Here is a 7,955-nt window from a genome sequence, read left to right as displayed (position 1 = left end):
GAGAGTGTTAGTAGAGAGTGTTAGTAGATAGTGATAGTGATAGTAGAGAGTGATAGTAGAGAGTGATAGTAGAGAGGTGATAGTGATAGTGATAGTAGATAGTGATAGTAGAGAGTGATAGTAGAGAGTGATAGTAGATAGTGATAGTAGATAGTGATAGTAGATAGTGTTAGTAGATAGTGATAGTGTTAGTAGATAGTGTTAGTAGATAGTGATAGTGATAGTAGAGAGTGATAGTAGAGAGTGATAGTAGATAGTGATAGTAGATAGTGATAGTAGATAGTAGAGAGTGTTAGTAGAGAGTGATAGTAGACAGTGAGAGTGTTAGTAGAGAGTGTTAGTAGATAGTGATAGTGATAGTAGAGAGTGATAGTAGAGAGTGATAGTAGAGAGTGATAGTAGAGAGTGATAGTAGAGAGGTGATAGTGATAGTAGAGAGTGATAGTAGATAGTGATAGTAGAGAGTGATAGTAGATAGTGTTAGTAGATAGTGATAGTGTTAGTAGATAGTGTTAGTAGATAGTGTTAGTAGATAGTAGATAGTGATAGTAGAGAGTGTTAGTAGAGAGTGATAGTGATAGTAGATAGTGATAGTAGATAGTGATAGTAGATAGTGATAGTAGATAGTGATAGTAGATAGTAGAGAGTGTTAGTAGAGAGTGTTAGTAGATAGTGATAGTGATAGTAGAGAGTGATAGTAGAGAGTGATAGTAGATAGTGATAGTAGATAGTGATAGTAGATAGTAGAGAGTGTTAGTAGATAGTGATAGTAGATAGTGATAGTAGATAGTGGAGAGTGATAGTAGATAGTGATAGTAGATAGTAGATAGTGATAGTAGAGAGTGATAGTAGATAGTAGATAGTGATAGTAGAGAGTGATAGTAGATAGTAGATAGTAGATAGTGATAGTAGATAGTAGAGAGTGATAGTAGATAGTAGATAGTAGAGAGTGATAGTAGAGAGTGATAGTAGATAGTAGATAGTAGAGAGTGATAGTAGAGAGTGATAGTAGAGAGTGATAGTAGAGAGTGATAGTAGAGAGTGATAGTAGATAGTAGAGAGTGATAGTAGAGTGATAGTAGATAGTGATAGTAGATAGTAGAGAGTGATGGTAGATAGTGATAGTAGAGAGTGATAGTAGATAGTGATAGTAGATAGTGATAGTAGATAGTGATAGTAGATAGTGATAGTAGAGAGTGATAGTAGATAGTAGATAGTGATAGTAGATAGTAGAGAGTGATAGTAGATAGTAGATAGTAGAGAGTGATAGTAGATAGTAGATAGTGATAGTAGATAGTAGAGAGTGATAGTAGAGAGTGATAGTGATAGTGATAGTAGAGAGTGATAGTAGAGAGTGATAGTAGAGAGTGATAGTAGATAGTAGAGAGTGATAGTAGAGAGTGATAGTAGATAGTGATAGTAGATAGTAGAGAGTGATAGTGATAGTAGATAGTAGATAGTGATAGTAGATAGTGATAGTAGATAGTGATAGTAGATAGTGATAGTAGATAGTGATAGTAGATAGTAGAGAGTGATGGTAGATAGTGATAGTAGAGAGTGATAGTAGATAGTAGATAGTGATAGTAGATAGTGATAGTAGATAGTGATAGTAGATTGTAGATAGTAGATAGTGATAGTAGATAGTGATAGTAGAGAGTGATAGTGATAGTAGATAGTGATAGTAGATAGTGATAGTAGAGAGTGATAGTAGAGAGTAGATAGTGATAGTAGAGAGTGATAGTAGATAGTGATAGTAGATTGTAGATAGTAGATTGTAGATAGTAGATTGTAGATAGTAGATTGTAGATAGTAGATTGTGATGGTAGATAGTGATAGTAGAGAGTGATAGTAGATAGTGATAGTAGATAGTGATAGTAGATAGTGATGGTAGATTGTGATAGTAGATTGTAGATAGTAGATTTTAGATTGTGATAGTGATAGTAGATAGTAGATAGTAGAGAGTGATAGTAGATAGTGATAGTAGATAGTAGAGAGTGATAGTAGATAGTGATAGTAGATAGTGATAGTAGATAGTAGATAGTGATAGTAGATAGTGATAGTAGATAGTGATAGTAGATAGTGATAGTAGATAGTGATAGTAGATAGTAGATTGTAGATTGTAGATAGTAGATAGTAGAGAGTGATAGTAGAGAGTGATAGTAGAGAGTGATAGTAGATAGTGATAGTGATAGTAGATAGTGATAGTAGATAGTGATAGTAGAGAGTAGAGAGTGATAGTAGATAGTGATAGTAGATAGTGATAGTAGAGAGTGATAGTGATAGTGATAGTGATAGTAGAGAGTGATAGTAGATAGTGATAGTGATAGTAGATAGTGATAGTAGATAGTGATAGTAGAGAGTAGAGAGTGATAGTAGATAGTGATAGTAGATAGTGATAGTAGATAGTGATAGTAGATAGTGATAGTAGAGAGTGATAGTAGATAGTGATAGTGATAGTGATAGTAGAGAGTGATAGTGATAGTGATAGTAGATAGTGATAGTGATAGTAGATAGTGATAGTAGATAGTGAGAGTGATAGTAGATAGTGATAGTAGATAGTGATAGTGATAGTGATAGTAGATAGTGATAGTAGAGAGTGATAGTAGATAGTGATAGTAGATAGTGATAGTAGATAGTAGATAGTGATAGTAGATAGTGATAGTAGATAGTGATAGTAGATTGTAGATAGTAGATAGTGATAGTAGATAGTGATAGTAGATAGTGATAGTAGAGAGTGATAGTGATAGTAGATAGTGATAGTAGATAGTAGAGTGTGATGGTAGATAGTGATAGTAGAGAGTGATAGTAGATAGTGATAGTAGAGAGTGATAGTAGATAGTGATAGTAGATAGTGATAGTAGATAGTAGATAGTGATAGTAGATAGTGATAGTGATAGTAGAGAGATAGAAGGGATAGTAGATTGTATATAGATGTAGAGTATGTAGATAGTGATAGTGATAGTAGATAGTGATAGTAGATAGTGATAGTAGATAGTGATAGTAGATAGTGATATTAGATAGTGATAGTAGATAGTAGATTGTAGATAGTAGATTGTAGATAGTAGATTGTAGATTGTGATAGTGATAGTAGAGAGTGATAGTAGATAGTAGAGAGTGATAGTAGAGAGTGATAGTAGAGAGTGATAGTGATAGTAGATAGTGATAGTAGATAGTGATAGTAGATAGTGATAGTAGATAGTGATAGTAGATAGTAGATTGTAGATTGTAGATTGTAGATAGTAGATAGTAGATTGTAGATAGTAGATTGTAGATTGTGATAGTGATAGTAGAGAGTGATAGTAGATAGTAGAGAGTGATAGTAGAGAGTGATAGTAGAGAGTGATAGTAATAGTAGATAGTGATAGTAGAGAGTGATAGTAGAGAGTGATAGTAGAGAGTAGAGAGTGATAGTAGATAGTGATAGTAGATAGTGATAGTAGATAGTGATAGTAGAGAGTGATAGTAGAGAGTGATAGAGATAGTGATAGTAGATAGTGATAGTAGAGAGTGATAGTAGATAGTGATAGTAGAGAGTGATAGTAGATAGTGATAGTGATAGTGATAGTAGATAGTGATAGTAGATAGTGATAGTAGAGAGTGATAGTGATAGTAGATAGTGATAGTAGATAGTGATAGTAGATAGTGATAGTAGATAGTGATAGTAGATAGTGATTGTGATAGTGATAGTAGAGAGTGATAGTAGATAGTAGAGAGTGATAGTAGAGAGTGATAGTAGATAGTGATAGTAGATAGTAGATAGTGATAGTAGATAGTGATAGTGATAGTAGATAGTGATAGTAGATAGTAGATAGTGATAGTGATAGTAGATAGTGATAGTAGATAGTGATAGTAGATAGTGATAGTAGATAGTAGATTGTAGATAGTAGATTGTAGATTGTAGATAGTAGATTGTAGATTGTAGATAGTAGATTGTAGATTGTGATAGTGATAGTAGAGAGTGATAGTAGATAGTAGAGAGTGATAGTAGATAGTGATAGTGATAGTAGATAGTGATAGTAGATAGTGATAGTAGATAGTGATAGTAGAGAGTAGAGAGTGATAGTAGAGAGTGATAGTAGATAGTGATAGTAGATAGTGATAGTAGAGAGTGATAGTATAGAGTGATAGTAGAGAGTGATAGTGATAGTAGATAGTGATAGTAGAGAGTGATAGTAGATAGTGATAGTAGAGAGTGATAGTAGATAGTGATAGTAGAGAGTGATAGTAGATAGTGATAGTAGATAGTGATAGTAGATAGTGATAGTAGATAGTGATAGTAGAGAGTGATAGTAGATAGTGATAGTAGATAGTGATAGTAGATAGTGATAGTAGATAGTGATAGTGATAGTAGATAGTGAGAGTGATAGTAGATAGTGAGAGTGATAGTGATAGTGATAGTAGATAGTGATAGTAGATAGTGATGGTGATAGTAGATAGTGAGAGTGATAGTAGATAGTGATAGTAGATAGTGATAGTAGATAGTAGATAGTGATAGTAGATAGTGATAGTAGATAGTAGATAGTGATAGTAGATAGTGATAGTAGATAGTGATAGTAGATTGTAGATAGTAGATAGTGATAGTAGATAGTGATAGTAGATAGTGATAGTAGAGAGTGATAGTGATAGTAGATAGTGATAGTAGATAGTAGAGTGTGATGGTAGATAGTGATAGTAGAGAGTGATAGTAGATAGTGATAGTAGAGAGTGATAGTAGATAGTGATAGTAGATAGTGATAGTAGATAGTAGATAGTGATAGTAGATAGTGATAGTAGATAGTGATAGTAGATAGTAGATAGTGATAGTAGATAGTGATAGTGATAGTAGAGAGATAGAGTGATAGTAGATGATATAGATGAGAGTATGTAGATAGTGATAGTGATAGTAGATAGTGATAGTAGATAGTAGATAGTGATAGTGATAGTAGATAGTGATAGTAGATAGTGATAGTAGATAGTGATAGTAGATAGTGATAGTAGATAGTGATAGTAGATAGTAGATTGTAGATAGTAGATTGTAGATTGTGATAGTGATAGTAGAGAGTGATAGTAGATAGTAGAGAGTGATAGTAGAGAGTGATAGTAGATAGTGATAGTGATAGTAGATAGTGATAGTAGATAGTGATAGTAGATAGTGATAGTAGATAGTGATAGTAGAGAGTGATAGTAGAGAGTAGAGAGTGATAGTAGATAGTGATAGTAGATAGTGATAGTAGATAGTGATAGTAGAGAGTGATAGTAGAGAGTGATAGTAGAGAGTGATAGTAGAGAGTGATAGTGATAGTAGATAGTGATAGTAGATAGTGATAGTAGAGAGTGATAGTAGATAGTGATGGTAGATAGTGATAGTAGATAGTGATAGTAGATAGTGATAGTGATAGTAGATAGTGATAGTAGATAGTAGATAGTGATAGTAGAGAGTGATAGTAGATAGTGATAGTAGATAGTGATAGTAGATAGTGATAGTAGATAGTGATAGTAGATAGTGATTGTAGATAGTGATAGTAGATAGTGATAGTAGAGAGTGATAGTGATAGTGATAGTAGATAGTGATAGTAGATAGTGATAGTAGAGAGTGATAGTAGATAGTGATAGTGATAGTGATTGTGATAGTGATAGTAGATAGTGATAGTAGATAGTGATAGTAGATAGTAGATAGTGATAGTGATAGTGATGGTAGATAGTGATAGTAGATAGTGATAGTAGAGAGTGATAGTAGAGAGTGATAGTAGATAGTGATAGTGATAGTGATAGTAGATAGTGATAGTAGATAGTAGATAGTGATAGTAGAGAGTGATAGTAGATAGTGATAGTAGATAGTGATAGTAGATAGTGATAGTAGATAGTGATTGTGATAGTGATAGTAGATAGTGATAGTAGAGAGTGATAGTGATAGTGATAGTAGATAGTGATAGTAGATAGTGATAGTAGAGAGTGATAGTAGATAGTGATAGTGATAGTGATTGTGATAGTGATAGTAGATAGTGATAGTAGATAGTGATAGTAGATAGTAGATAGTGATAGTGATAGTAGATAGTGATAGTAGATAGTGATAGTGATAGTGATAGTGTATTAGTAGTGATCTTCACCCTGACTGAGTCGTCCTCCATAAGATCTTGTTGATGGCTTTACAAGGGAACGGACCTGAGACACAACGAGACAGAAGGAGATAATGAGGTCACCAAATGGGGGTGTAGGGGTTAGGGGGTGGTGTGTGTAGGGGTTAGGGGTGGTGTGTGTAGGGGTCAGGGGTGGTGTGTGTAGGGGTCAGGGGTGGTGTGTGTAGGGGTTAGGGTTGGTGTGTGTAGGGGTTAGGGGTGGTGTGTGTAGGGGTGGTGTGTGTAGGGGTTAGGGTGTGGTGTGTGTAGGGGGTGGTGTGTGTAGGGGTTAGGGGTGGTGTGTGTAGGGGTTAGGGGTGGTGTGTGTAGGGGGTGGTGTGTGTAGGGGTTAGGGGTTAGGGGTGGTGTGTGTAGGGGGTGGTGTGTGTAGGGGTTAGGGGTGGTGTGTGTAGGGGTGGTGTGTGTAGGGGTGGTGTGTGTAGGGGTGGTGTGTGTAGGGGTTAGGGGTGGTGTGTGTAGGGGTGGTGTGTGTAGGGGTTAGGGGTGGTGTGTAGGGGTTAGGGGTGGTGTGTGTAGGGGTTAGGGGTGGTGTGTGTAGGGGGTGGTGTGTGTAGGGGTTAGGGGTGGTGTGTGTAGGGGGTGGTGTGTGTAGGGTTAGGGGTGTGTAGGGGTGGTGTGTGTAGGGGTTAGGGGTGGTGTGTGTAGGGGTGGTGTGTGTAGGGGTTAGGGGTTAGGGGGTGGTGTGTGTAGGGGTTAGGGGTGGTGTGTGTAGGGGTGGTGTGTGTAGGGGTGGTGTGTGTAGGGGTTAGGGGTGGTGTGTGTAGGGGTTAGGGGTGGTGTGTGTAGGGGTTAGGGGGTGGTGTGTGTAGGGGTTGGTGTGTGTAGGGGTTGGTGTGTGTAGGGGGTGGTGTGTGTAGGGGGTGGTGTGTGTAGGGGGTGGTGTGTGTAGGGGTTAGGGGGTGGTGTGTGTAGGGGTTAGGGGTGGTGTGTGTAGGGGTTAGGGGTGGTGTGTGTAGGGGGTGGTGTGTGTAGGGGGTGGTGTGTGTAGGGGGTGGTGTGTGTAGGGTTAGGGGGTGGTGTGTGTAGGGGGTGGTGTGTGTAGGGGTTAGGGGTGGTGTGTGTAGGGGGTGGTGTGTGTAGGGGTTAGGGGTGGTGTGTGTAGGGGTGGTGTGTGTAGGGGTTAGGGGTGGTGTGTGTAGGGGTGGTGTGTGTAGGGGTTAGGGGGTGGTGTGTGTGTAGGGGTGGTGTGTGTAGGGGTGGTGTGTGTAGGGGTAGGGGTGGTGTGTGTAGGGGGTGGTGTGTGTAGGGGTTAGGGGTGGTGTGTGTAGGGGGTGGTGTGTGTAGGGGTTAGGGGTGGTGTGTGTAGGGGTTAGGGGTGGTGTGTGTAGGGGTTAGGGGTGGTGTGTGTAGGGGGTTAGGGGTGGTGTGTGTAGGGGTGGTGTGTGTAGGGGTGGTGTGTGTAGGGGTGGTGTGTGTAGGGGTTAGGGGGTGGTGTGTGTAGGGGTGGTGTGTGTAGGGGTTAGGGGTGGTGTGTGTAGGGGTTAGGGGGTGGTGTGTGTAGGGGGTGGTGTGTGTAGGGGTTAGGGGGTGGTGTGTGTAGGGGTTAGGGGGTGGTGTGTGTAGGGGGTGGTGTGTGTGTAGGGGTGGTGTGTGTAGGGGTTAGGGGTGGTGTGTGTGTGTGTGTGTGTGTGTGTGTGTGTGTGTCTAACCGTAGGGGATGGACGAGGACACAGGCTGGTGTGTGTAGGTGTTACCAACGGCAACGGCCCACACGCTGTACCCCCCGTCGCTATGGGAACTGACGAAGGAGCGACCGAACGCTCCCATACCAGAGACTCCAGCTGCTGCACACACACACACACACACACACACACACACACACACACACACACACACACA

At 39.2% G+C, this 7,955-nt stretch overlaps 1 pseudogene; it reads right to left on the bottom strand.

Annotated features, from left to right (window-relative positions):
- LOC106596019 (lethal(2) giant larvae protein homolog 1-like) overlaps positions 1-7,955 on the bottom strand; it is a 100,191-nt pseudogene that overhangs the window by 39,841 nt on the left and 52,395 nt on the right.

This window comes from Salmo salar, unplaced genomic scaffold (genome assembly GCF_905237065.1).
Source record: "Salmo salar unplaced genomic scaffold, Ssal_v3.1, whole genome shotgun sequence".
NCBI lineage: Eukaryota > Metazoa > Chordata > Actinopteri > Salmoniformes > Salmonidae > Salmo > Salmo salar.
The sequence above is the reverse complement of the archived record's forward strand: the minus strand, read 5'-3'. Positions and strand labels throughout refer to the sequence as shown.